Raw genomic sequence first — 27,599 nt, 5'->3', positions numbered from 1 at the left:
TTCATGGATCCAGTCTGAAAATTTATGAAACGTGATCCCTGGAAGAAAGAGAAGGTTGCAGCCCGTGTAGGCCAGCACCTACGTACTAGTATCTTGACTAGTGCAAGAGCTAAGGGGGTTGTAGCTCCCTTCCAGGAGAAGCTGGAGAACGAGAGAGGGTTGTAGCTCTCTGCAGGTTGTAGCCTGTGTACTGGTAAAGGACTGCACCAGTACATTGTAAAAAGAATTTTCTAATTAAAAGAAAGATAGAGACAAATTGCAGCAGGTGGTTTTCACCCACATTGGGTTTCCACCTTATATCTTGTGTTCTTGTGTGTGACTGTCTTCTGTTCTATTTTACTGGTCTGGTTACTGTTTATTTCACTCAGATACACAGATTAATAATCAACACCTGAAAGATAAAGTAAATCATAAGTTTACATTGCATACGCGGGTTTCCTTCTACATAGTGGCGTATATACGCGGTTTTTACTAACTGAAGTAGCGTATATCCTTTTATTTTTAAAAAGGTAATATTTGGCTTGATAATACTGATTCACCCCTCCTCTCAGTATTATTTCCAACACATAGGGTATACTTGTTGAAATTATATCAGAAGCTTTTGAAACTTCCAAAAAATCTCATGCATGGATTGAAAATGATGCATAAGCACATATTGGATCCCTTCAAACTAATAATGGAAAAGTATATATTTTTTTAATGAATATGAAAACTATATTTTCCAACATGGAATTCAAAATCAAACTATTGCTCCATACAATCATTGGAAAAATGGTGTAGCTAAAGTAATGAATTAGACTATCCTATATATGTTTCACTTAGTGATGTTTTTAAAAAATGTGAAGTTAATGTTCTGGGTTGATGTAGTTCTATGTGTAGTATATCTCAAAATCATATTTTTATCTCATGCTCTAAAAAATAATACTCCTTATGAAATGCGGTATAAATGCATTTTCTCTATAAGGCATCTCAAGATTTTTTATTACACCTACGATGCCTTGATTCCTAATGAATGAAGAAGCAATCTTGTTGCAAAGAGTCATAAATGCATATTATTGGGGAATTCAGATACCACTGAATCATATCATCTTTATGGTGAGGTGAATAAGAAATTTGTATTACTAGAGATGTGATTTTTCTTAAATATTCCAAGATTAACAACATTTTTTAGCAACATCTTGATCATTTGGATAGATTCAATCATGTAAAAACTTATCATGAATTTCATAATGAGATTCCACATCTTGAAAGGGGGATCCTTATCTTGGATCAATTGTGGAATCTTCTTCTAGAGCATTATCTCCCCCTCATGAAGTTATTACCACTTCTTCATATGAGAAAGACCCTTTGAGTGATTTGATTGAGAGGTTTGGATGGCTAAATCTTGATGCAACCCCATCTCAATCAAAAAGAAACCTATACCATCTCAATAAGGTCCCCCAAAATGGCTCACCATGATCCGCATTTAAACAGGAACGCAAAAAAATATAGATATAACCATAAATATAGATATGAAGCAGAAATAACACTTCATTTCATTAATATCAAATACATAAATATGCTTACAAACAGAATGGAAATAAGACTATCTCGAGCGATGGTAGCTTATCTATGAGAAGAGATGTGGTAGCTAAATTCCTCTAAACTATGTTACAATGAGTCTCAAAGGCCTATTTATTATTGAGAAACAATGGAAAACCATAAAAATCCAAATACTTGACCCTAGGAGATGAAGTGCCAAAGTTGTGGGCCTCATTTAGGTAAAGTGGTACATCAACTTCCCGGGGTCGTAACATTGGCATACAATCTCCATTTGGCTATCATAATACCTCGTTTCAAAGATATCAAAGAGAAGGCTGAAAACCAATAGTTAACATAGATTGGGACATTTTCAATCTCTCATTTTCCCCTAAAAACGTCGTTTAGATCCTCAAAATAGCTCCAAAAGTTCATGACCCAAAAAACTGTCAAAAATAGCAAATTGTGCTACAATTAAGGAAATTGAAAAAATGAATGAGATAGTGTTGGGGGTCCAAGTGGAATAGGTAGGTGGCCATTAATATCCACCTGTATCATTCCTCCCCCCTTAGGAAGCAATGGTCCCCATTGTGTGCAAAGCCTCCATGAGGTGAGGAAATTTCTGTTGAACCTAGTCCCTAGTGAGATGTTCTGCAATCTCTGATGTGTCCAGTAATGGTGGGAAGCATGGTCGAGGGTGGTCCACATTGAACACTCGGTGCAAGCCAAGGAATGGAGGAATGTTGTGCTCCAAAGCATTGTTTCCCACAACCTTGGTAATGGTGTAAGGACCATATCAGAGTGGTCTGAGTTTCCAATGGGCTCTTGTAAGGCGTTCTTTCTGCAAATGTAACCAGACTTTGTCACCCACCTGAAACTTGTGTGGCACCCAATGTTGATCATGTCGCTGCTTGTACTTGGCATTTTCCACAATGGAGCGGTGATATATTGACTCATTGGGTAGAGGTGCTCCAGGAGTTAGATCAAACGAATGCTTGACCTGACAATGCAACAATACCCTTGTGGGTGATGAGAAGATGTCCCTATATTTTTTCATGACCATATCCACCTGCTTCTGTTGTGTGGAGGAACCCTTTAGGGGGCCATGGATGTGGCTATGATCTTCCCCCTACTTTGAGAGCGAACCAAAAAGAAAATACATTTCCTAGTCTGGGAGATGATATTACTACATTTCTCAGCAGAGATCAAAGAGGTGGCAGTAGGTGGGGCTACCTATGGTATCCTGTATAATTTTCACCCAAATAAATAATCACAGAGCGAGTTCTAGACTCATATACTGCATGTCGTTTCCATAAGTATGGTTGTCTTAATAATACATCACAAACATTGAGAGGAGCAACATCACACAATACCTCATTTGTGAAGGGCTTGATGGTGTAGGGAAGGTGGCACTACTAGTTGACTTAGAGATCTTGTCCTTGGTGAAGCCACCCGATGTTGTATGGTTGTGAGTGTGGTATGGTCAATAGGCCTAACCGCTTCACGACCTTTGCTGAAATGAGGTTCTTTCGGATGCCACTGTCAACAACGAATTACAGTAGCGAACCCTTCACCCACATTTGTGAGTGGAAAAGACACTCCCCCTACTCTATATCGTTGGGCTCATTCTTCTGGATCTTGGCAGTGGCAACAGTGGCATTGGGCTCCGCATCAATAATTTGCTTCCCTTTGTCATTCCTCTTGTCAGGTCCTGACTCAGGGTCGGAACATGCATTTGAGTCTAAAGCCTTCAAGTCAGCCACCAGCAACTGCTTGGTTTGACACTCACTTGTGTTGTGAGTGGGGCTCTTATGGAACTCACACCACTTTCCTGTGTCCTTCTTTGACTTCATAGTGGTGTTCCTTTCTTGTAGCTTCTACAGGTTGTCTTCGATCACCTCACCTTGGATTTATCGTTTCTTCCTCAAATTCGCAGATCCAAAGTCTCACTTCTTTTGTTTAAACTTCTGCTCGATCTTGACATCGTATCAATATGATGTGCCAAGCGAGGAGATGTCCAGGAACTCCATCTCATCTTGGATGTAGCTGTGTAGGTATCTGAGGTATTTGAGTACCAAATGCCACTCTCAATCCTTGATACCCAACTTTATGTGAAAGGTATCAAAAATATTGGTAAATTCTGACATGTCCTAGTCCCTTCCTTGCCGCAACATGGTCCACTTTATGTATTTATCCTCATAGTTTCCGATAGGGTAGTACTGCTCCTTGATGGGATCCCAGAATGAATTGCATGTGGATGTGGTTGTAAACAATGAGGCAGTACTTTCATCCTTCTGATCGGAGTAGGTTTCCCACTGGTCCTTGACGTGGGGGGTGACTTTGAGAAGTGCAAAACTGATCTTTTCTCAGCTGGAAAAATCATGAACAGAAAAATATCATTCTAGCAGATTTAATCATTTATCTACGACATTCGCATCTATCTGACCCTCAAATATGGGAATGTCAAAATCAACTTGTACCTTAAAGGGTGTGGCACTTCTAGAGTAGCTGCTGGAAGTATATGTGTTGCCCCTTGGTAGCCGCTGAAGGATTTGGGAAAATTTGTCCATCATCGCATTCCTTTGTTGCTCGAGGGCTTCTTCAAGCAAGATTTTGATAGTATCTTCTGCCCCCTTGTATTTCTTTTCATAAGCCATGGGAGGCCATCGAGATTTGCGAGGCTGATCTTGCAAAGGTTCAACCAGATCAAGCCCTAACTCCTTATATCCCGACCTCATTGGGGACATGCAAAGAAAAATAGAGAAAGAGTAGATCACTCTAATACCACTGATCCAAATTTAAATGAGAATGCAACAAATTACATATATGACAAAAAATATAGAGATGCAGCAGAAATAACACTTCATTTCATTAATATAAAATACTAAAATATGCTTATAAACATAATAGAAATAAGACTAGCTCGGGCGATGGTAGCTTATCTCTTAGAAGAGATGTGGCAGCTACATGCCTCTGAACTATGTTACAATGAGGCTCAAAGGCCTATTTATTATTGAGAAATAATGGAAAACCCTAAACATCCAAAAACCCAACCCTAGGAGATGAAGTGCCAAAACTGTGGGCCCCATTTGGGTAAATTGGTACATCAACTTCTCGGGGTCGTAACTTTGGCATATGATCTCCGTTTGGCTATCATAATACCTCGTTTCGAAGATATCAAAGAGAAGGCCAAAAACAAATAGTAAAGTTGGTTTGATGCAATTTTAGAATTTCTGTTTTCCCTAAAAATGTTGTTTATGGCCTCAAAACAGCTCCGAAAGTTCAAGACCTAAAACATTGCCAAAAATAGTAAATTGTGCTACAATTAAGGAAACCAAAAAACTAAAAGAGACAGTGTTGAGGTTCCAGGTGGAATACGCAGGTGGCCACCAATATCCACCTGGATCACACCAAAACACTTCAAAGTTTTCATCTTCATGAGATTGGAAATATAGGAACCATAAGCTCCAGTAGACAAGATGGAGGTGATGTATATAATTTTGATTCAACTGACGATATGGATGTTTCATAGGATTGTAAATTGAATTTGTCTACTAATTTTGAACCAAATTCCTTTAAAGAAACTACTTCTCATGATGAATGGAAGGAAACAATGTAGAAAGAATATTATGATCTCATAAAGAATTGAACATGGAAGCTGGTAGGCCCTCCATTTGGATGCAAGTGGGTGTACAAGAACAAGTATAGGTTAGATGGCTCACTTGGAAATAACAAAGAAAGGCTCATGGAAAAATGATTTGCATATAAATAAGGTGTCAGTTATGAAGAGACCTTTGGCCCCACAACCAAATGGGCCACCATCTAGAATCTCTTTTCCTTGGTGGCACCAAATGGATGGAAAATTCAACAAATGGATGTGAAGATTACTTTCTTGAATGGATACTTGAAATAAAATGTCTTCATGTCTTATCCATAAGGTTTTTTTGTGAAGGGAAAAGAACAATAAGCATGCAAATTCATCAAATCCTTACATGGTATAAAACAACCATCATGAGCTTGGTATGAAAAATAGATTGGGTATCTCCAAAATTAAACTTGAAACACTTTAGTTTTGATGATGTAACTTTGAGAAATTTGAAAAAGAGTTTCCTATATTTTGGTGTATGTTTATGATTTATTGATAACAAGGAACAATGAAACTATACTACATCCACAAAGAAAGAGTTATGTTGGTTGAATTAATTATATTTTAATAAAATAAATTAATTGCACACACATGAATTGTCAACTAGGGTAGGTATTTTTATTTCAAGGTTTTTCAACACAATATATGTTGGAAAAAACTAATAACTAGCATTGATAAATACCTAATTCTTTATAAACTTATTCAATAATATCATGGTACTGAATGAAACCAAATTTTGCTATAATTATTCACTCTTGCAAAACAAATGCATCAATTTCCAACCCTTATAAATATAGAACTTTGCATATAGTACTAGAAATTAAATCACACTTGAAAACTAAAATGTTAATCATTTATTCTAGATGCTCTTGCAAGAAAAGGAAATAGCACTCCTAGGACTCAATTGCAACCACACAACCATCAATCCAATCATAATCAACCCATTGATAAACTATGTAACACACTATAAGAGATATAATAATAGCTAACTATCATTTTGTTTTAGCATTAATTCATCAGTAGTAGGACACGATAAGGAAGTATCAATCTAGTAACTATGTTGTCACACAAGCAATCTATATCAGATATTTCACAAGCTAGTTGAATTAATAGTAATTGTGATGTATTGTAAAGAATCTATAACAATGATAACTTAAACTACAACAAGAAATTAACATATCCTATGACTAAATTAAAATGTAACTACTATGGTACCTGTACAACACAAAAGTCCCTACTAAATAGGAGGGACCTTCCTTCTTGGCAGGGATATGGTGATTCACAAGTCATAGGATAGCATAGAAAACCATGAATAGAACAAAAACCCATAAAAGTTTCTATTGAATTTTGAGAAATTACAAGATGCACAATTCTCAAAAATGATGGTGCCACCCCTGCATGAGGCAAAGGGTTTCTATCCTTATAAACTTTCATTCTATCTAATATTGGTGTTAAAGTCAGCTATGCAAATCTCTTGATTCCCGGGTTGTTAAACTAAGAATCTTGTTTGAAAAATTACAATATTTTACTAAAAGTAAAAGTAATGTTGTAACAATATCTCATTTTAGTGAGAGACCAAAATGGGGAATTGTAATTGTCATAATTGTGTTGGATGAATTGTCAAAAGTAGCCCAATACTTGTTGGCATAGTGGCCTCAATTGACTTAGTTGAGTAGTAGTGACCATATTAACTTCGAAAAATGACACCAAGGAAATAGAGTGTTCATCAAAATGAAACGAAGTAGTAGTATCATAATAAAAATAGAGCCTGACATGGTGTGACAATGTTGCTAAATCTTTGAGAAGAAACATTGCATTACTAGGGAGAAGGGGAGTAGAAGCATCCCAACAAGGCGAGGCATCCTAAAAACATCCTTTTTATCATTTTGTTTGCAAAATTACACAAAAAAGTTAATCTCTCATCAATACACAAGTGAAATCATATAAGTTAAGGTGACATGAAACGATAACATACATTGGTCGCAAAGGTAACTAATGTAATAAAAATACGTAGTTTCAAGGGTTAAAGTGGTCGAAAATGTAGGGAAATGATGGTGACAAATATTCCAATCTGAAGAACAAACATCTTCCCCCAAATAAAGAAATTACAAGTCCTCATGCACATCCCTCAGTTACCCTTGAATGCATGTTGTGAATGCAACTTACTAAAAATTATAGGCTTTTTGTATCCTTAGGAATAGGTCTATATCTCTGAAGAGAAATTAAGTTCAACCACCAAGTCTATTTCTCTCCTATCTTCAATTGAAAATAATGTTGATACTTTAGTGTTAGAAGCCAAATCAAAGGAAATCTGAATTTCAACCCAAGCCAATTGGGCCCACAACATCTCATAAAATTAATGTACACATGTATCCTTCAAAGAGCATGTACAAAGTTTGTGAAACAATATGGATCTTCATCCTTAATATTTTTCTCACACACTTCACGTCTTATCTTGCTACCCTCTAATGCAACCTATCTCAATCTATTTATGTTCCTAGAATAGAAGCCTATTTTTTTTTTATATACCCCAATTTTGTTAGTCATTCTGTTTTGAGATCACATAAAATTTCCTATGTTCTCATTTTGTTGTATCTTTAGTAATATCCATATATCCCTAAAAAATAATGAATTCCAACCATCAAGTATCTTCATCTCCTATTTTCAACTGAAAATAATGTTGATACTTTATTTGGAAGCTAAATAAAAGGAAATCTAAATTTCAACTCAGGCTACGTCATCACTGATTACACGTGGAAATCAATACTAACCCATGTAGAGATTTATGGACTAATCAATGTGGATAGGAACATTCCTAAAAGTGATCAAAGGTTGGTCTATTCCACCCCTCTACAAAAAGTAAAACTTAACAAAGCAGGATCAACCCTTGACCTTCGACCTAGAGGTCAGACCAAACTCCCTCAGTTATTATCTATGCTTTGGGCCTTAGCTAGCCCAACCCCAACCTAGGCATTCAACCCGACTCCCAACCACCAACTAGCGGGTCCCACCAAAGGCTCATCGTACACACCTTGGGTCAGACGCAACATCACCCAAGGTCTGACCTTCTTTCAACTCACCTTGTGACCTCTGACATGATGGGTCATACAAGGGACTTCAAGTCAGTTTTACAAGATTTTTATACTTAGAAAACATGAAAAGTTACTTCTTTGTAACACATGCACTGCAACCTATGGCTAGCTCTCCAGTTATTCACAGGTGTTCCAAAGACAATGTTCGACATTTGATGGTGTATGGGTGGTTGTGTCAGTGTTGGCATTAATGTCAAACAAGGGTCAACATGATGATTGGGTGTTTGGGAGGAATCACATGGTTGTTGGAGTGCTTTGTAGAAAATAATCACAGTAGTAGGCTTATTGAAGAAGCCATAAAATAATGATTACAGTGATGGACCCAATGCAATTCCATGGTATCTACAGGCCTCATGTAGAGAATCATCATAGCAGCACGATTACTGAAGAATCCATGAAATGATCACCATGGTGGTTGATAGTTCAGTTGTCCAAGCACAAAATTGTAGAAGAGTTAAGGATAAGAGAGGTTTATAGCCATATGACAGGTGGAAAATGGACTCAAAGCCTACATCGGACTCTCTCCAATCAAAGTTCTCTGGAAGATTTTTCCAATGATATACAAAAGTTCAAAAATGGATTCTTGGATCAAAAGATATGGTTTGTTGAAGTTCAAAGATTTGAAGCCTTAGGAAGGAAGGAATATCAGACATATTGGATATCTGGATATCAGAGGTCATCACATCAGCATATCAAAGAGTAGGATATCAAAGATCAAGATATCGAGCTATTGGATATCGGAACCCAAAATATCGAGACATCAATATATCTGATACCGAAACATCAAAGAATTGGAGTAGGTGGAATATCAGAGGACCGAGACATCGGGATATCAAAAATTCTTAATTGGGGTATTCTAAGAAGTTATGATATCCACTAGTTTCAGTAGTACTAAAAGTGTCGAGGAACGCCGAAGAAGATTAACAAAGAATCCAGTTGTAAAACCAAGGGTTGACGAGCCCTCTTCTCTCTCCTCTGGTAGGACACATGGTGGCATAAGATAGGCTCTAATAATATACAATGTCCTTTGACGCCAGCATGACGTTATAGTACGATAGGGCATGTGGCAGGCTGATTCAATGATATTGAGTGACCTAATGTGCTAGCTCTGGGTGACATGTGTCATCACTATAAAGGCACCACATGGAGTGATGATGTCATATCGGAGGTTGGTATATAATAGGATTAAGACCTTGTAACTTTGGAATAGATGGTTTTTGGAAAAGTTATGATGGAGGGGGCTTTCGATATTGTGTTGGCTCTTGGTCATGAAAATCCAGAGAATGAAGGACGCATAGCAGTAGCAAAGGAAGATTGGCCCTCAGTAGGAACAAAACACCCTAGCACCTAAAAGATAAGCTGCAAGTTACAAATCTTGGTCCAATGGAGGAGAAATTCTCAAGGAGCTCAACATCTGAGGAGCTAAAGAGACCGAGACTGAGAAGTATCATAACCTTGTGCCACTATGAAGTTACGATATGGAGTTTCTCCGATAAGGAAGTATAGAGAGTTGAAGGATGTATGGGTTGACAACTGTGAAATTGAATGTAGGAACAATGGAGTTGGTCATTGAAGGGGACTAAACCTATAGAATACTCTCTTACAAGAAATTGGGGACGACATTTGTGGAAGAGATGTAGATGGGTTGCTTCACATGCATGAATGGTTGTGATAAATGAGAATAGAGCGGTCACCTCTATGATCTGTTAAGATCTGTGGAGAAATAAATGTAACTGGGACTCTCGGAGGAGTGTGCAGGTCACCTGAGAATTAATTCTTAGCATGGAGCTGTGCACAGTCAGACTATGAAGAACTGTAAGGTACATATTTTTTTTGGGCATTGTGACAAGAAACTACTAGAAGACACAAGAGTGAAAAGAGGAACCATGCACAAGTAGAGTGGGAAACTAAAGTATAGACAATAGAGATTGCCTTGTGCATGGTGCCTCAGTGAAGCAAAGCTATATCATGCAATTGAGAAGATTGGGGGTGTTGAGAAAGTGTATAAGTGTTCCATGTTGTGAGTGAAGTGCATGGAGATAAAGAGGTTGAAGCACATGGGAGGAAAATGTGTAATACATCATCAAGAGCATCGATAGGGTTGTGTGGAGAATTGCAATGGTAGTGCTGAAGAGCAATCAGTGGAGAGCCCTTGACAGAAAAGGCAGAGTGCAGAGGAAGTGTTGCTGTGAGTAGCGAGAAGAGACATGATGCAAGTGAGCACAGAAGGCAGAGTGTAGAAGTCAAATATGTGAACAACCATTGTTGGTATTTTACTTATATTATTGTATGCCTCTATTTTCAGTTTGAAAATGGTATGAAATAGTAGAGCAGTGACAAGAGCAGGTTGGTGCCTACATACTGAAGAGGTTGGCGCCTCTAGGCAAGTTGGTGCTTCCTAACCAAACGGGGTCGGTGCCTCCTGTGAGTGGGTGCTTAATTTACATCATAAGAAAACAACAAAATTGAAGTTTTTTTCCGTCTCGGTTTCCAGGTGAAAAACATTGTGTCAAATGTGTGTTGCTAATGTGACTGTTGTTTAAACATGTGTGTTTGAAATATTGTTGGTTCACTACTTTTGTGAATGAATTCCTTCATAAGTAAAAGAATATAAGAAGGAACTGTAAGCATAATAAGAAAAAAGTAAGAGTTTCTTAATTACTGATTCACCCCCCACCTCCTCTCAACAATTCCTTATTTCAAAAATTGGTATCAGAGTGAGGTTCCTTCAGCAACAATCTAATCACTAGAAGGTATATCTTTAAGGAATTACATCTAGGCAATATATTCAAGAGGCTTATTCAAGTAGAATACAAGTCTTTGATGGTACAAACTATGAATTTTGTAAAGTGAGAATGGAAGTGTATCATATGTCTCTCAGAGTAGGTGTTTGGACTTCAGTACTAGTAGACTAAAATGTCCCTGATATTCTTCCCACTAATGCAAATGGTAAGAAATTATATGGGAACAATGCTAAGGAAAAAAATTCCATTCTCTTTGGCCTTAGTCAATCAGAACTTGTAAAATTCATGCACTGCAATTCTTCTAAGGAAGTGTGGTTAAAGCTTAATCAGAGTCATGAAGGGGGTGACAAAGTCAAGAAGGTGAAACTTCAGACTTTCAGAATGAGGTTTGAAATATTGAGAATGAAAGCATAGCGGAATACTTCCTCAGAGTTGATGAAGTGACTAATATGATGAGAGGACTTGGTGAAGAGGTAAAGGAAGAGATGATTGTTCAGAAAATATTAAGATCTCTACCCATGATATTTAATGCAAAAGTATCATTTATTTAAGAGATGGCTACTATAAAGTATCTCAAGATGGACCAGCTACATGGTACTCTCCCAGCCTATGAGATGAGAGTAGGAATAGAAACATTTGAACCGAAGGAAGTGACATTCAAAGTATCTAGAAAGGGCAAGGAGCATAAAAATCATCAAGACTGATCCAGTTGTGATGCTGATCAGGAGTTGGCTCAACTAACTAGAAAACTTAAGTGTGGCCCAGGACAATACCAAGGAAAGTTTTCCGTTAAATATTTTTGCTATGGAAGAGTTGGACATTTCTCGTCCAAATGCCCTTATAAAGAAAGGATGAGAAGGAAGAGGATCTGAAATCTGGAAACAAGTCTCAAACACATTAGAAGAAAATTCTTTATAAGAAAAATGGGTTCTACTCCAAAGAGGATAGCTCAACACCAGAGTCAGATGGTGAAAACCTGGTCTTTGAATACAGTCGTTGGAGTTTCTGCTCTATCTATTTAATCATTCTAAGCCTGATCTGCTCATTCAACTTGTCCTAACGATTAACCACACTTGTTGGTTGGAAATGCGTTGAAAAATGAAATTTCTTGTGATTTACGCCGAAGAAACTCTCTTATACTTGATATGGATCACAGGAGCCTCAATTCAACTAGTTAAAACTCGTCGGGGAATGAGTCAGATAAGTATATTCTTATGGATTTTGAAATATACTCCAATATTGCAATAGCAGCAAGAGAAACAATATAATATAATATTCTCTTGGTGCTGTATTATTTGGATTTCTTATGTCTTCTTATGTCATCCACATACTTATCCAGCCTTTCGTACCAAGCTCTAGGGGCCAGTTTTAATCCATATAGGGCCTTCTTCAGTTTGCATACAAGCCCTTCATCAGAGGTGAGTGGAAATCCTTCTCAATGCTCAATGTAAACTTATTCTTCTAAATCTCCATTGAGAAATGCAGACTTCACATCCATCTGATATACCTTGCTATTCTTATGGATGGAAATATAAATAAAGATCCTTATAGCTTCCAGTTGAGCTACGGGTGCAAAGGTTTCATTTCTCCACACAACAAGGGAAGCAAGAGGGTTGTGTGGAGAATTGAAAGGATAGTGTTGAAGAGTGGTCAGTGGAGAGCCCTTGACATAAAAGGTAGAGTTCAAAGCAAGTGTTTCCATGAGTAGAAAGAAGAGACCTGTTGCAAGTGAGCATAGAAGGAAGAGTGCAAAAATAAAATATGTGAACAACCATTGTTGGTATTTTACTTGTATTATTGTATGCCTCTATTTTTAGTTTGAAAATTGTATGAAATAGTAGAGAAGTGGCAAGAGAAGGTTGGTGCCTGCATACTAAAGAGGTTGGTGTCTCTAGGAAAGTTGGTGCTTTCTAACCAAAAGGGGCAGGTGCCTCCTGTGTTTGGGTGCTCACAAACAAACAAATGTAATTAAGTGGGTTCTTAATTTACACCATAACCAAACAAGAAGATTGGTGGGTTTTTCCCTTTGGGTTTCCACGTGAAAAACAATGTGTCAAAAGTGTGTTGCTCATGTGATTGTTGTTTGAACATGTGTTTTTGAAATATTGTTGGTTCACTGCTTTTGTGAATGAATGCCCTCACAAGTAAAATAATATAAGAATGGATTGTAAGAATAATAAGAGAAAGATAATATTTTCTTAATTACTGATTCAACCTCCTCTCTCAGCAATTGCTTATTTCAATCGACGAAATTTGGAAAATAGATGTACAGGAGATTACACTTAGTAAGTATGTAATCAAATGTGTTTCTCCAAAAACACAAGGAACTTGAGCAAATCCCTCACACATCATGACGACATGTTTCTTTTACTCAATCAGACCACATACACAAATAAAGTAAATAGCTAACAAACAATATCCCATACTTGTCGAATTAATGAAAGGAATAACAATTCATGTTTATGAAACATTTACAAAAATTCAACCATTCTGCAAACATGCATACTGACGAGCCTCAGAAATGGGTAACTATATGGGCTCATTTTGCCTATTATTTTCATTTAATCCACCATTCTCAATATTTTTGTGCATGTTTTTGAATATATTTATGTCAATAGAGTGAATGGGGATGGTCACTTTGCCATGTAGTCTAATGAGTGTTTATTGTAGATTTTTTGGACAATTTTGGACAAGGACCAGGAATTTATGAGCAAAATGACAGCCAAACTCAAGGAAATAGGGATGAGGACTTATAGGAGGGGTGTCTCCTTCATTAATGACCCCTTCCTTGAATTCTTCATCAACAGCTCGGAGTACAAAGGCCCACATTGATGATTCCAAGGGGCAGCCAAGCAAGTCAAGTAGGGTTGCTGTTATCTTCAGTTCTAGGCAGCCGAGTTCCTTAAGTTTAGGAGGACTGTTGGGAGTCCCCACTTGTATAAATAAGAAGGCTTCAAGCCTCAGTAGGTTAGCCATTTCATAGTATATTTTTGCACTTTTGTGCAGCTTTGTACTCAGCTCATTTTCGAGCTCTTTTTGAAGACAGTTTTGTGATGTAACTGCTATTTTTTGATAAATGAAGATGAACCAAGTTTTGAACCAGCACTGATCTTTTCTAGAGGGCTAAAGCTCTTGGGTTAGGGCCCAACCCAAGTTACCTAGCACCTCCTTTGTGTATTTATATGTTTTGTTTCTTTTCATGAGTTAATTTCTGTTGCATATACACATTTTACTTCATTGGATTAGGTTGCTTTTGATGGTTAGAATAGTTGTTTTTGCTTCAAGTTGCTTAAGTAGTTTGCTGCAATAACAAAAAAAGATCCAAAAAGGCCACCAGCAGGTCTTGATCTCCTTTCTCCCTCCTTGGGACCATGATTTGAGGTCAAGGCACTACTGCTGCCACCAAAAACACAGTTTTTGCTCTTCCAATGCAATTGCTAGTGTGATATTTCGAGTTGGAGAAGTTGATATTAGTTTGGATCCACATGCTTAGATCATTTCCTATTCATGTACCATGGTTTTCTTGGATAATTTTCTGTTCATAAAGTACTATTTGGCATTTTTCTGGTTTTAGGTCAGAATTAGGTTAAGAAAGACAAAACTTATTTTTCAGTTCTTGCTTTGGTCAGTTTTGAGAAGTAAGTGTGTAGCTCTCTTGTAGAACATTCCAGCTTATCATTCCTCCATAAAACAGCCTGTACCAATTCATCTCCCAATATTTCCCCACCCATTCGCCACATTCTGCCAATCTGCCCTAATTTCTGTTATTTTTCACAAAGTTGCTTTCTTTCCCTTTGAACAAATCCAACCATCTCCTTCGTTCCTGATCTTCATTGACAAAGTTCTAGACCCCTCAACACCTTCATCCAGCCTTCAATTCCCTTTTCCCATCATTTTTCCACAACCAAACCTCCAAAAACCACTTTCGGCCTCCTCTTGTAGAACCTCTTGTAGATCCCCTGCAGCCTTCTATAAAATTCCCTGTGAGTGATTTTTTGAAGTTTGATCGCAATGGAAATCTTCAGAAGGGTACTAGGGGATTCTTAGGACCTCTAAACACCTTCCTCGCCATCTAAAAAATCCAAATCCATCTTCCTTTGCCACCAAACCTCTGCACAGTCACAACCAGTCAAATCATAAGCATAATAATTCCACATAAAAATACTCAAAATTACAAAAAGATGATTTCTTCTCATTTCTCTTCAGAAGTAGCTTGAATAAATGCAATTTTCCTTTTCAGTAATCAATGGCACCCATTTCAGTAGTTTCCATCTCTTTTCTTGCACAACTAGGGTTTGTTAGGGTTTGCGTTCCATTTCAGTTTTCCTTCTCTTTCTGCAAGTAGAATAGCCCCTATAGAGTTAGTTTCCTTTCATCACAGTTAAAGCTTCTTCTGAGAACTCATAGAAGTTGGCTTAAGCTCCTAGCGAACTTGCGCCAGCTGATCAAGTGACAGCCTACAGTAAGAGCTAGTACTTGTGCATACAACACCGTCGCTTCCAAGTTTGTTACGAACTACCGAGTTGATAAAAGTAAAGAAGGAAGCCCCAGGAGTTGCAGCATTATTGCTACAATACTGGAGCTCACCACTCTTTTTGGCACCGTTGTCGGGGAAGCGTCAGAGTATTTTGTGATTACTACTTTTCTTCTATTTTCTACTGCAACATTCTGCTAAGTAGTTTATTTCAGCAAAAGTAGAGTAGTTGTTTCATTTCCATTCTACAATTTCAATTCTGCAAAAGTAGATTGGACATTTCTTGCTTTCATTTAAATTCTGCAATTTCATTTCAGCAAGTGTAGATTAGGCATTTCCTGCTTTCATTTCAATTCTACAATTTCATTTCAACAAAGTAGATTAATCATCTCTTGCTCTCATTTTAATTCTGCAAAGTTCATTTCAGTTAGTTGCGATTTGTTGTTCAATCCATTTCAGTTTTGCAGGTACAAGTAGAAAAAAACAAAAATCACCCAAAAAGGAGATTTCCTTTCATGCCTCGTAGGAACATAAACAATTCAGAAAAATTCCTACCCAACACCCCCACCACATCACTGAGTCACCATTCTCTCTTATTTGGTGGCAGTGATCTAGAAGAACCTATAAGTTAACCTCCAGAGATATATGAAGATCCTATAACAGAAGAAGAGTAAGAAACCATTCCTCCTGAGACCATGGCTGAAAATAGAAACATTAGAGGAAATGGGGAAAGAATAGAAGGTGCCTTTCCTATCTGAGAGACCAACGGGGACACAAAAATGAAAAACATAAGCCCTTCAGCCTTACCTCACTTCCATGGATTGACTACCGAAGATCCTGATACCTTCTTATTTGAATTTGTTGTTCTCTGTCGAACCTATGACTATGTAGAAGACGAGCAGAAGTTGAAACTGTTTCCTTCTACCCTCAAGGATGCAGCCTTGCGCTGGTTCATGGGATTACCTGGAAACAGTATCACAACTTGGGCTCATATGCAACAAGCCTTTAACAACAAATACCGGGACTACTGTAGGTCAAAGGGTACCAAGGAAGAATTCTTCTGAATGACCATGGGAAGTGATGAATGTTTAGAAGACTACAAAGAAAGGTTTCAACTCAGTTATAAAAGGGCCAGGTGCACACTTGACCTCGAATCTCTGAAGTTGGTTCTGCTTAGAGGAGTTCCTGAAGACCTTCTAAACACCCTCCATTTGATGGTTGGGAGAGATATCTACCAACTACCTTATGATGACATAAAGACTGTGTTTAGAAACCATTCTAGGTCAGCTAGAAAGAGAGGCAGGGAAAGTCAACCTTTAGCCAGTACATCCTCATCTAGTTCATCCCTTAGAAATGAACTCGAGAATCGGCTGGAAGATTTCAAGAGTGAGGTGAGGCAGACTCTTTCCATGCAAATGGATACCTTTCATATCAAAAGGAAACAAGAGGAAGCTGAGAGGGCTTTGGCCATCTTTTGTCCCAAGTGCACTAGATTGCATCCTAGGAATGAATGTCCATTGCACTCTATAGAAGTGTGTTTAGTCTGTGAAGAAGACCATCCTATGAATCAGTGCCCTTCCTTGCCCGGAATCAAAGCTACATATCAGGGGGCTGAAGGAGCCACTAAACCACTCTATTTCATGAACCAAAGGAGGCCACAAGGACCCAAACCTTACCAACAGGGAATGCAAGCGACATCCCAGAACTATTACAACCCCAATAAAGCCACTTCCATGGCTTTTTGGGGTCCCCTTGCTCATCCTTCCTGGTCCACACTCCCTCCTTGGTCATATCCTCCTCAATACCAGGCTCTGCCAGTTGCTCATTCGTTTCACTCTTATGCCCAGCCACAGCCTCAGTGGAATGCACCTCATCAGGGGAGGAGGCCCCAGTACAACTCTCCTCCCACTCTTTTGCATCCATCACCTGCTCAACGACAACCATTACCTCCTGCTCCACCAAGACAACCCCAAATACCTGCTCAACCAAACTCGAACCCTAACAACAGACAGGCCTAATAGGTATATAGTGGAGAAACATCATGCCCGACCTATGCTGTGGAGATTCAGGAGATTAGCCTACGATCTGGGAAGGTTCTCCCAGATATCCAACCTCCTCCTAAGAAGGATGAGGAAGAAAAATAGAAAAATGAACCAAAATTCACTCCACCCTTTCCTAAGAGACTAACTGGAACCACACAACCGACCCTAGAAGAAACTGAACTTCTGGGAGAATTGAAACAGTTATGTGTAAAGATACCACTTCTCCAAGCCATAAAGGATGTGCCTATATACAACAAGATGATCAAGGAGAAGTGCTTCAAGCACCTAGGCAGGCACAAGAGAGATGCTCCAACTATCAATGTCATAGGACAACTGTTCGACCTGATGTTGGGGCAGGTGATCTGTTTGAAATATCTAGACCCTGGGAGTCCTATAGTCGATGTCCACATCAATGGCACCGTAATCCCCCATACCTTGATTGATCTAGGGGTTGCCATTAATGTGATGAACAGGGACACTATGCTCAAACTCAACCTTCAAGGTTCCCTAAGAAAGACCTCAAAAATACTGCAGTTAGCAAACCGCTCCACCATTACCCCTGAGGGGATTGTGGGAGATGTAATGGTCTCTATTGATTCCTGGGAGTACCTGCTAATTTCCTAGTTCTCCAGCCGAAGGCAAAGCTCATCGAGTATCCTCTCATCCTGAGAAGACCTTGGTTGTCTACTGCAGATGCCTACATTAGTTGTCGAGCTGGGAACATGACAATCAAGAACGGGCATATGTCCAAACAACTAATCCTTTATCCTCCTACCCAACCTCTGCTAGAACATGATTTACCTCTCTGGTTGGAGGAGGAAGATGAGGATGAAGTCTATTTTGCACCGTTGTGTACATAGAGGCTACCATGGGGGGCCCACAAACCAAGGATGATCTTATTGAAATCTTGATTTAGAATCCACCCCCCAGTGTGTTGCCATTAGAAGAGTTGGTGGAAGAAACCCAGGCCAATCCTGTAGTTGTCTCTATGTGGCTGATCCGACCTCTCTACGAGTTAAGAATGTGGAATTTGGCCCAGAAAAAACCTTGAAGATCAACTCATCCCTATCCACCTCTCAGGAGAAAGAACTGTGTAGCTTATTGAACAATTACTTGGATGTTTTTGCTTAGAGCTATAATGAGATGAAGGGAGTCCACCCTTCAGTCTGTACTCATCACATTTACATTAAAGAAGATCATAAGCCAGTCAGGTAGCCTCAAAAGAGGATGAATCCATCCCTTAAGGACATTATCAAAGAAGAACTGCAAAAGTTGCTGGATGTAGGATTCATCTATCCCATCTTTGACAGTGAATGGGCTTCTCCTTTGGTGCTAGTGCCAAAGAAAAACGGGAAGTGAAGAATCTGTGTAGATCATCGAGAACTAAACAAGGCCACCAAGAAGGACCATTTCCCTTTGCCTTTTATAGATCAAGTGTTAGATGGCCTGGCAGGGAAGAAGTTCTTCTCCTTCCTAGATGGGTTTAGCAGGTACAACCAGATCCAAATCATCCTGAAAGACCAAGATAAGACAACTTTCACTTGTCCTTGAGGTACTTTTGCCTACCAGGTCCTTCCTTTTGGGTTGTGCAATGCTCGCACCACTTTCCAGAGAGCAGTACTGAGCATATTTGCTGAACTGGTGCATGATTAAGTGGAAATCTATATGGATGACTTTACCCCTTATGGTTCTAACTTCCAGGAAGCTCTGACTAACTTGGGAAAAGTTTTAGCCAAGTGTATCGAAATGAACCTATCCCTCAGTCCTGAAAAATGCGAATTCCTAATGACTGAAGGGACCGTGCTAGGTCATACAATTTCTCAACAAGGATTATAGGTGGATCCCAACAAGATTGCTATCATCCAAAGGGTCCCACCTCCTCAAAAGGTAAGAGATGTTCGAATTTTTCTAGGCTTAGCAGGGTATTATAGAAGATTCATTAAGGATTTTAGTAAGCTAGCCTCTCCATTGTTTGGTCTTTTGGGAAAAGATGCTGAGTTCATATGGACTGACAACTGTCAAGAGGCTCTGGATGCCTTGAAAGGTAAGCTGGTAACTGCCCCAATTTTGAGAGGTCCAAACTGGGCCCTACCTTTCCACATTCACACAGATGCCTCGAACAAAGTGATAGGAGTAGCCTTAGGGAAAGTTGAGGAGAAGCTACCTTATGCCATATATTTTGTCAGTAAAAACCTATCCAAGGCCGAACTAAACTACACTATAACCGAAAAGGAGCTCCTAGCTGTAGTCCATTCCCTAAATAAATTCAGACACTACATCACTAGCTATCAAACATTCGTACACATTGATCATGCTGAAATTAGGTATTTGATGAATAAACTCGATGTAAATGCTCGTATCATTAGATGGTTACTTTTATTGCAGCAAATTGATTTGACCATTGTTGATAAGTCAGGTAAGGAAAATGTTGTTCCTGATTTTCTGTCTAGACTAGATTTGCCTGCAGGTGAAGAAGGAACGGTGGATGATCAAATTCCAGATGAACACCTATTTTCTATTTCAGTACTCTCTCCAAGGTTTGCTGATATAGCAAATTATTTGGTTTCAGCACAGTTTCCACCACACTTGTCCTCAAAAGAGAAGAGAAAGATCGTGAGAAAAAGTGCCCCATTCACCTGGATTGGGGGCAATCTTTTTAAACTTGGCCTAGATTAGATTTTGAGGCGATGTGTCAGGGAGGAGGAAGTTTTTGACATCCTCCTAACTTGTCATGATGGACCCCGTGGGGGCCACTTTGCAGCAAAAAGGACTGCCTTCATCAAGATGTCAGGAGATATATCCGCCAATGTGACCGATGTCAAAGGATGGGGAAACCTACTCCAAGGGATGAGATGCCCCTGCAACCTCAAGTGACTTTCGAGCCATTTGAGAAGTGGGGCATGGACTTTATGTGTCCTATCAACGCTCCTTCAAAACAAAAATCTTACATCATTATGTGTACTGATTATCTGACAAAATGGGCAGAGACAAAGGCGATCAAGGCAGCAATAGAAGAAAAAGTAGTTGAGTTTTTGAGGGAAAATATCTTCTACAAGTTTGGCTATCCAAGAGAGTTAGTCATAGAGCAAGAGAGTTAGTTTACCTCCAATTTGATTGAAGACTTGCTCACACATCACAAGATTAAGCACAGGACTTCCACCCTTTATCATCCACAAGCAAATGGATAGGTGGAAGTCACTAACATAGCTATGGAAGGAATTTTGACTAAGGTAGTGAGCACCAGCAAAAAGGATTGGGCAGATTGATTGGTTGAGGCCACTTGGGCCTATAAAACCACCTGGAAAACCACCATAGAGTTCACACCCTATGAGTTGTTCTATGGGAAGAAGGCTTTGCTGTCAATAGAATTTGAATATAACACATTGAGGATGGTAGCTTAGCTGGACCTAGATCTCAGCCATGTACAAAAGGAAAGATTGCTTTAGTTAAATAGATTGAATAAATAGAGATTGCAGGCCCTTCTCCACTCAAAGTTAGTCCAACTTCAAATAAAAATACGGCATGACAGACATATCAAAGAAAAACAATTCCAGCAAGGAGATTGGGCACTGCTGTATGATTCAATATATAAATATTTCAAGGGCAAACTGAGGACAAGATGGCTGGGACCATACATAGTAGAAAAATCCAATGAAAATGGTTCAGTGCTGATCCAGACCATTGATGAAGAAGCCATCCCCATGCTCGTCAATGGGCATATGTTGAAGATCTACAAGAAACCCCTTTCCAAGCAAGAATTCATTGAGAATCTGGGTAAAACAATGTTGGTAGTGGAGCAGGTCCCTGTCTCCACTCCACCCACACCCTAAGCAAGAAAAGAAAAAAAAGAAAAAAAAAACAGAGAAAAAATAGAAAAAGGAATAAAAGATCCCTGGGTGAAAACCTCTTGGAGGCGCCTAGGGTAGGTAGTGAGGGTGAAAACCTCCTAGAGGTTCCCAGCTGTCTCAAAAAAAAAAAGAGAACAAAAAAAAAGAGAGAAAAAACAAAAAAAAAAACCTAACTTTTCTTTAATGCATTGCAGGTTGCAGGAGGGTTACACAAGAGAAAACACATGGCCAGGCTGCATACAACCTTGATAACTCATTCCTCCATCGCCATTGTCTTTTCCCAGGCCTTGGTCTCGGTTGTTCTGAAAATTTTGCATCCTACAGGAAACTTTGTGCATTCTACAGGAGGCTCCTGTAGAAACTACAGAAAGCCCAAAATCAAGTTTAGGGAAGAACCCGAGGGCTAGAAATTTGTCTAGAAGGCCTGTGGACTTTCCTGCCACCATCCATCTTCCTAATTCTCCATTCCATCCCTGCACACCCACACTTCCACTTGCTTTTCTTTCCCTGCACAGACAAATACAAAAATTCTGTTTCTTTCATTCTTTAAACACAAAAAAAATGATGATAAATAAAGCAGCAACGTTCTTCACTTATTCTTACCTAATTCCTTCCAACTGTTATTCCTAGCCCCTACTCAAGCGTCAACCTGAAATTTCAGAAGGAGAAGAAGCTACAAAAAATCTTGCAGGATTCCTATAGCAGCTGATCCCTTTAAAAAACAAACTCCAGAGATAGGGTCAGAGTAGCCAAGATGTATGCAACATGTAAGGAGTAGAGCCTGATCGAAACATCACTAGCATAAGCCAAAGTTCGAGAATGCAGAGCACCAGCAGCAACAATAATGAGAAAATGAAGTGCCAAAGTCCAGCATGTAGAGCACAGTAGCAACTAATAGGTAAGTGGCTAAACCTATTCCTCGATTATATGAATATTATTTAGGAACTACATGAACTATTGGGATGGTCATGATTAAACGGAATCGGTGGCTAGCTAACTGGCCACCCTCATTCAGTTCAAAACACCCTCATGGAGTTCAAATGAGCCTCGTCCAATTCAAATCGTAGTTTAGATACGCAGGCAGCACGTGTGGCCCGTCAACTCACGAAGAAAAAACTCAGAACCGGTAGTGGTGGTGGCATATAACGGGAATAATGGAGGTGATGGTGGTCAGGCAACATGAAAAACCATAATGACACTGGCGTAGGACCAACAGTCCAGATGGGGATAATGTACCCATCCAGCCACCTCACCTCGTCACCGTAGATTACATCATTAGCTTAAGTACAGTGCGGTCTAAGACTCCACCACCTTTTGTTTCATTTGCATCGACAAGTTCTCGACTGCAGCACTCACCTACCACCTTCAAAATAGTGATCTAGTCATTTTCTGCTAGTTTTTCAAAACCCTCCCACCTATCGGGTTCTACAGGAGCACTACTGCATTCTACAAGAGTTGGAACACCGTTTACAGGATCCTTTCTACAAGAAGGCTAGAGAACAACTCTGCAGAGGAAAAATTTAGAATTTTTGTCAAATTCGAGCTTGAAAAGAGGTAGGCTTGGGAACCCACTCTGCATGTGATATATCTATACAAGGTGGTGGATTAGAAGTAAAGTATTGGGTTGAAAAAGGAAAGGAAAGAGAGCTTAAAAGTCTGCCTGTGTTTTCTTGAATTCCATACAGTCTCTCCATTTTCTTCTCTGCGCTCAAAAATCTATTTTTTTCTTTCCTTTCCCATATTCTCCTAAAAAAGGGATGCAACCATAGAAACCAAGCCTGTGAAAAAACGAATTTTCAAGTTTGTCTACTCTGTGAAAAAACACTGTGTTATATATTCTCTGTTCTTTTGATTTTTTCCAAAAGCCGAGAAGCAAATTCAGGTTGAAAATAGTTTGAAGAGAGGGAAAAATTGCAAATTGATGTTGTGAAAAAGAAGAACATGGGAAATTCCCTCTCTGGTTTCAGAAAAAAAACAAAACTTAGCTATCCCTCTGTTTCTGGTTTTGAAAATTGTTGCCTTCTTCCTCACCTGAGCATTTTCAGAAGTCACTAAACACCATGCTAGGAGGTTTTATGAGAAAGGAGCCTTTGAACTCCAACAAATTGCATGAGCACCCCGAAGTGGTGGCCCTCTTCACCAGGGAAAACTGGATGTCTTTCTTTGAGAGAATTGATGGTTATGACGAAGAGGTGACCGAGGAATTTTTATTGTCCTTAAGACCCCATTCCAAAACACATGCTACAGTCATTTTCATGGGTCTGACCCTAGAGCTTACACCAGATTTTATCAGCAAAATCATAGTTCTTCCACTTGGGCTCCCATGGAGCAAAGAAAAAAAACCATTAGGATAGGTTGCTAAACAGACATTTTTTCAGCCTGATGAGCATCCTGTAGAGGATAAGAATGGGGTCAGAAGGACAAGCTTACCTCCTCCATGGAGTGAGGTTAGCTACCAGATCATGAAATATATCTCTTGTGAAGGAAGATTCAGTATAGTTTATGGTTATCACTTCAGGTTATTACATGAATTGAGATATGGGATGGACCTACCTGCAGCTAGAAAACTCAGTCTCCCATATTTCCTCCTCCAATATTTGATAGAATGTGGCACCAAGTTGAATGCAGGGGTTCCAGACCAACTGGCCCACCATGGGCTCATTAAATTGTTGGTAGAAGATGCCCTACACACATACACCATCCCTATAGCTTGGGAAATTTTCAGGAACATGTCTAGAGAAGATGACATCAAAACTCTTACTGATGACCTTAGCCCATCTGGTAGTGAAGAGGAGGAACAGACAAAGGAAATTGAAAAATAAATTCATGAGGAGGCACAAGATATTCAAGTAGAAGAAGAAACAGAGGAAAAACAGAGAGAAGAAGAGAAAAAGGACACAGCCACAGTTGAACCTAAGGCAGAGAAGGAAACAACATCAAGAGCAGCAAAGAGAAAGAGGAAAAAAGCTGAGAAAAAGAAAACCAAGACAGCTCAGAAGAAGGCTGCCACTGGAAAGGCAGAAGCTCAGCAGGAAAAGGAGAAAACACCACCTGAGACAGCAGAAATCAAAGCAGAAACAACAGACATAGGTAAAACTGTAGAAGGTGAAGAAGAAAAATAGCAGGAGGAAATATCCCCTGAAACACTGGCAAGGGAAGCAGCAGTTGTGCTTGCTGCATTAAGCACTCTAGCTAAGAAAAAGGGAAAAAGAAAAAGACAGACATCAATGTATTTCAAAGCTAGGAGGAGCACCAGGATTAAGGTGGGCAAGCCCCAGCCACCATCAAAAGAACCCATTATCATTGAGGATGCACCTACTGTGAAAAAGGAGGAATCTCCCTCCAAAATCTCCATCACCTATGAGAGAGGGAGTCCGAAGACCTCCACCTGGAAGGAAAGGATCAAATTGATGGACTCCAAAGCAGTCCTATAGGAGGCACAAACCTCTCTACAAGAGACACTGGCCAAGCTTAAAGAAACTGAAAAATTGGAAAAGAAGGCAGAAGAATAGTCACAAGAGGAGGGTAAAGAAAAAGAAATACCTGAGCCAAGCCCTCAGCCTAATTTAGGCTCCTATTACAATCTTCTAGAAGGTGGGAAGATCATCCCACAAAAATTCGCAGTACCTCTTTTCTTTGAATTAGAAAAAGAAAGGGTCAGGACCCACACCTAGATGTAGATTGCTAAATCTAAAAGAGTTGAAAATATAGGGCACATGGAAAACAAGTTTAGAGAGTTGAGCAGGGAGTTGGGCATGGTAAGGCACACAGAGAGCATTAGAAGAGCCCAACTACTGGAAGAAAATGAACTGTTAAAAAATCAGTTGCAAGAATGGGGACCTCAAGGGGGAGACAAGTTGTCAATCTTGGAAGCGCAGCAACAACAAGAAGGACCCCTAGCAGATAATGAAGTAGCAGAGAAACAACAGCAAGAAGAAGAACCACAGACAGATGTTGAAATGCTGATGAAACAACAGCAAGAAAGAGAATCTCAGGCAGCAACTGAAGTGCTGATTTTGAAAAAGAAGTTGCAGGAAAAGGAAGCCCAGATGGCCTGCATGGCCAGCTGGGCAATGGAGGCCTTGTAGTGCAGACAACCAGCTAGATCTTATGCACTGTATCTCAAAGACCAGTGGCTCCAATTCCTAATTAAAACATCTCAGGCAACAACTGAAGTGTTGATTTTGAAAAAGCAGTTGCAGGAAAAGGAAGCCCAGATGGCCTGCATGGCCAGCTGGGCAATGGAGGCCTTGTAGTGCAGACAACTAGCTAGATCCTATGCACTGTATCTCAAAGACCAGTGGCTCCAATTCCAGATTAAAACATTGGCCCAGAGGGGCACAATCCCATTTCAAGATTATGGTCTGTTCATGGATTTATGTGATCATAGTTCAGCCGAAGATAAAGCCAAGCTAGCATAATTTTACCTACACAATATGGCACTTCCTGACATGAACTTATGGGATCCAAATGCTGCATTGGGAGACCTACAGCTCATGGCTATGGCTTCCTGGATGAGCCATGAGGAAAAGAGAGCAGTGGAAATTCAAAAGATAATGGAAAAAGAGCTAAGTGAGCCCCTGATGATAAGGGCCGAACCAGAAGACCCCTTAGCTCTCATCTATGCCCATCAACACCTTGTAGCCAATCCTCAAGTTCTCCCTGATTATGTTGACAGGCAAGCACAAGCTATTGCTCATTTTGAAGATATGGAGAGATTATTTGGCGATGACTGCCTTCATGCATGCATGAGAAGGTGGAATACATTATCACATAGCCTAAGGATTAGGGAGTATCACTCCCCAACTAGAATGAGGGAAGCTATGAGGAGAGTGCCCCTATATAAACAATCAATGCAAAACTTGAAAGCCAACTAGATTGGTCTTAAGTTCAGTCCTCCACTACTGTTAGGACTGTTAGAAGGAGTTAAGGAGGAGGAAGAACAGGAACAATGGGAGGAAGTGGACAAGAAAGCAGGTTTCCATGATAGAGAGGAAGACATCACATCAGAGGCTAGGGATGTCAGGGAAGCTATTAAAGCTATTAAAGATGAAGAACTAGATTAGTTGCTCAGAGGATGAGCAACCCATTTAGCAGGGGGGTGATGATGAGCCCCAGAAATGGGTAACTATATGGGCTCACTCTGCCTATTATTTTCATTTAATCCACCACTCTCAATAGTTTTGTGCATGTTTTTGGATATATTTATGTCAATAGAGTGAATGGGGATGGTGACTTCGCCATGTAGTCTAATGAGTGTTTATTGCAGATTTTTTGGACAATTTTGGACAAGGACCAGGAATTTATGAGAAAAATGATAGCCAAAATTGAGGAAACATGGATGAGGACTTATAGGAGGGCTGTCTCCTTCATTAATGACCCCTTCCTTGAATTCTTCATCAACAGCTCAGAGTACAAAGGCCCACATTGATGATTCCAAGGGGCAGCCGAGCAAGTCAAGTAGGGTTGTTGTTATCTTCAGTTCTAGGCAGCTGAGTTCCTTAAGTTTAGGAGGACTGTTGGGAGTCTCCACTATTATAAATAAGAAGGCTTCAAGCTTCAGTAGGTTAGCCATTTCATATTATATTTTCGCACTTTTGTGCAACTTTGTACTCAGCTCATCTTCGAGCTCATTTTGAAGACAGTTTTGTGATGTAACTGCTATTTTTTGATAAATGAAGATGAACCAAGTTTTGAACCAGCACTGATCTTTTCTAGAGGGTTGAAGCTCTTGGGTTAGGGCCCAACCCAAGTTTCCCAGCACCTCCTTTGTGTATTTATATGTTTTTTTTCCTTTCATGAGTTAATTTCTGTTGCATATACTCATTTTACTTCATTGGATTAGGTTGCTTTTGATGGTTAGAATAGTTGTTTTTGCTTCAAGTTGCTTAAGTAGTTTGCTACAGTAACAGAAAAAGATCCAAAAAGGCCACCAACAGGTCTTGATCTCCTTTCTCCCTCCTTGGGACCATGATTTGAGGTCAAGGCACTACTGCTGCCACCAAAAACACAGTTTTTGCTCTTCCAATGCAATTGCTAGTGTGATATTTCGAGTTGGAGAAGTTGATATTAGTTTGGATCCACATGCTTAGATCATTTCCTATTCATGTACCATGGTTTTCTTGCATAATTTTCTGTTCATAAAGTACTGTTCAACATTTTTCTGGTTTTAGGTCAGAATTAGGTTAAGATAGACAAAACTCTATTTTTCGGTTCTTGCTTTGGTCAGTTTTGA

The sequence above is a fragment of the Pinus tabuliformis genome, chromosome 1_2 (assembly GCF_031772625.1).
Source record: "Pinus tabuliformis cultivar Carrire ecotype Pingquan chromosome 1_2, CPIR1, whole genome shotgun sequence".
Lineage (NCBI taxonomy): Eukaryota > Viridiplantae > Streptophyta > Pinopsida > Pinales > Pinaceae > Pinus > Pinus tabuliformis.
The sequence above is the reverse complement of the archived record's forward strand: the minus strand, read 5'-3'. Positions refer to the sequence as shown.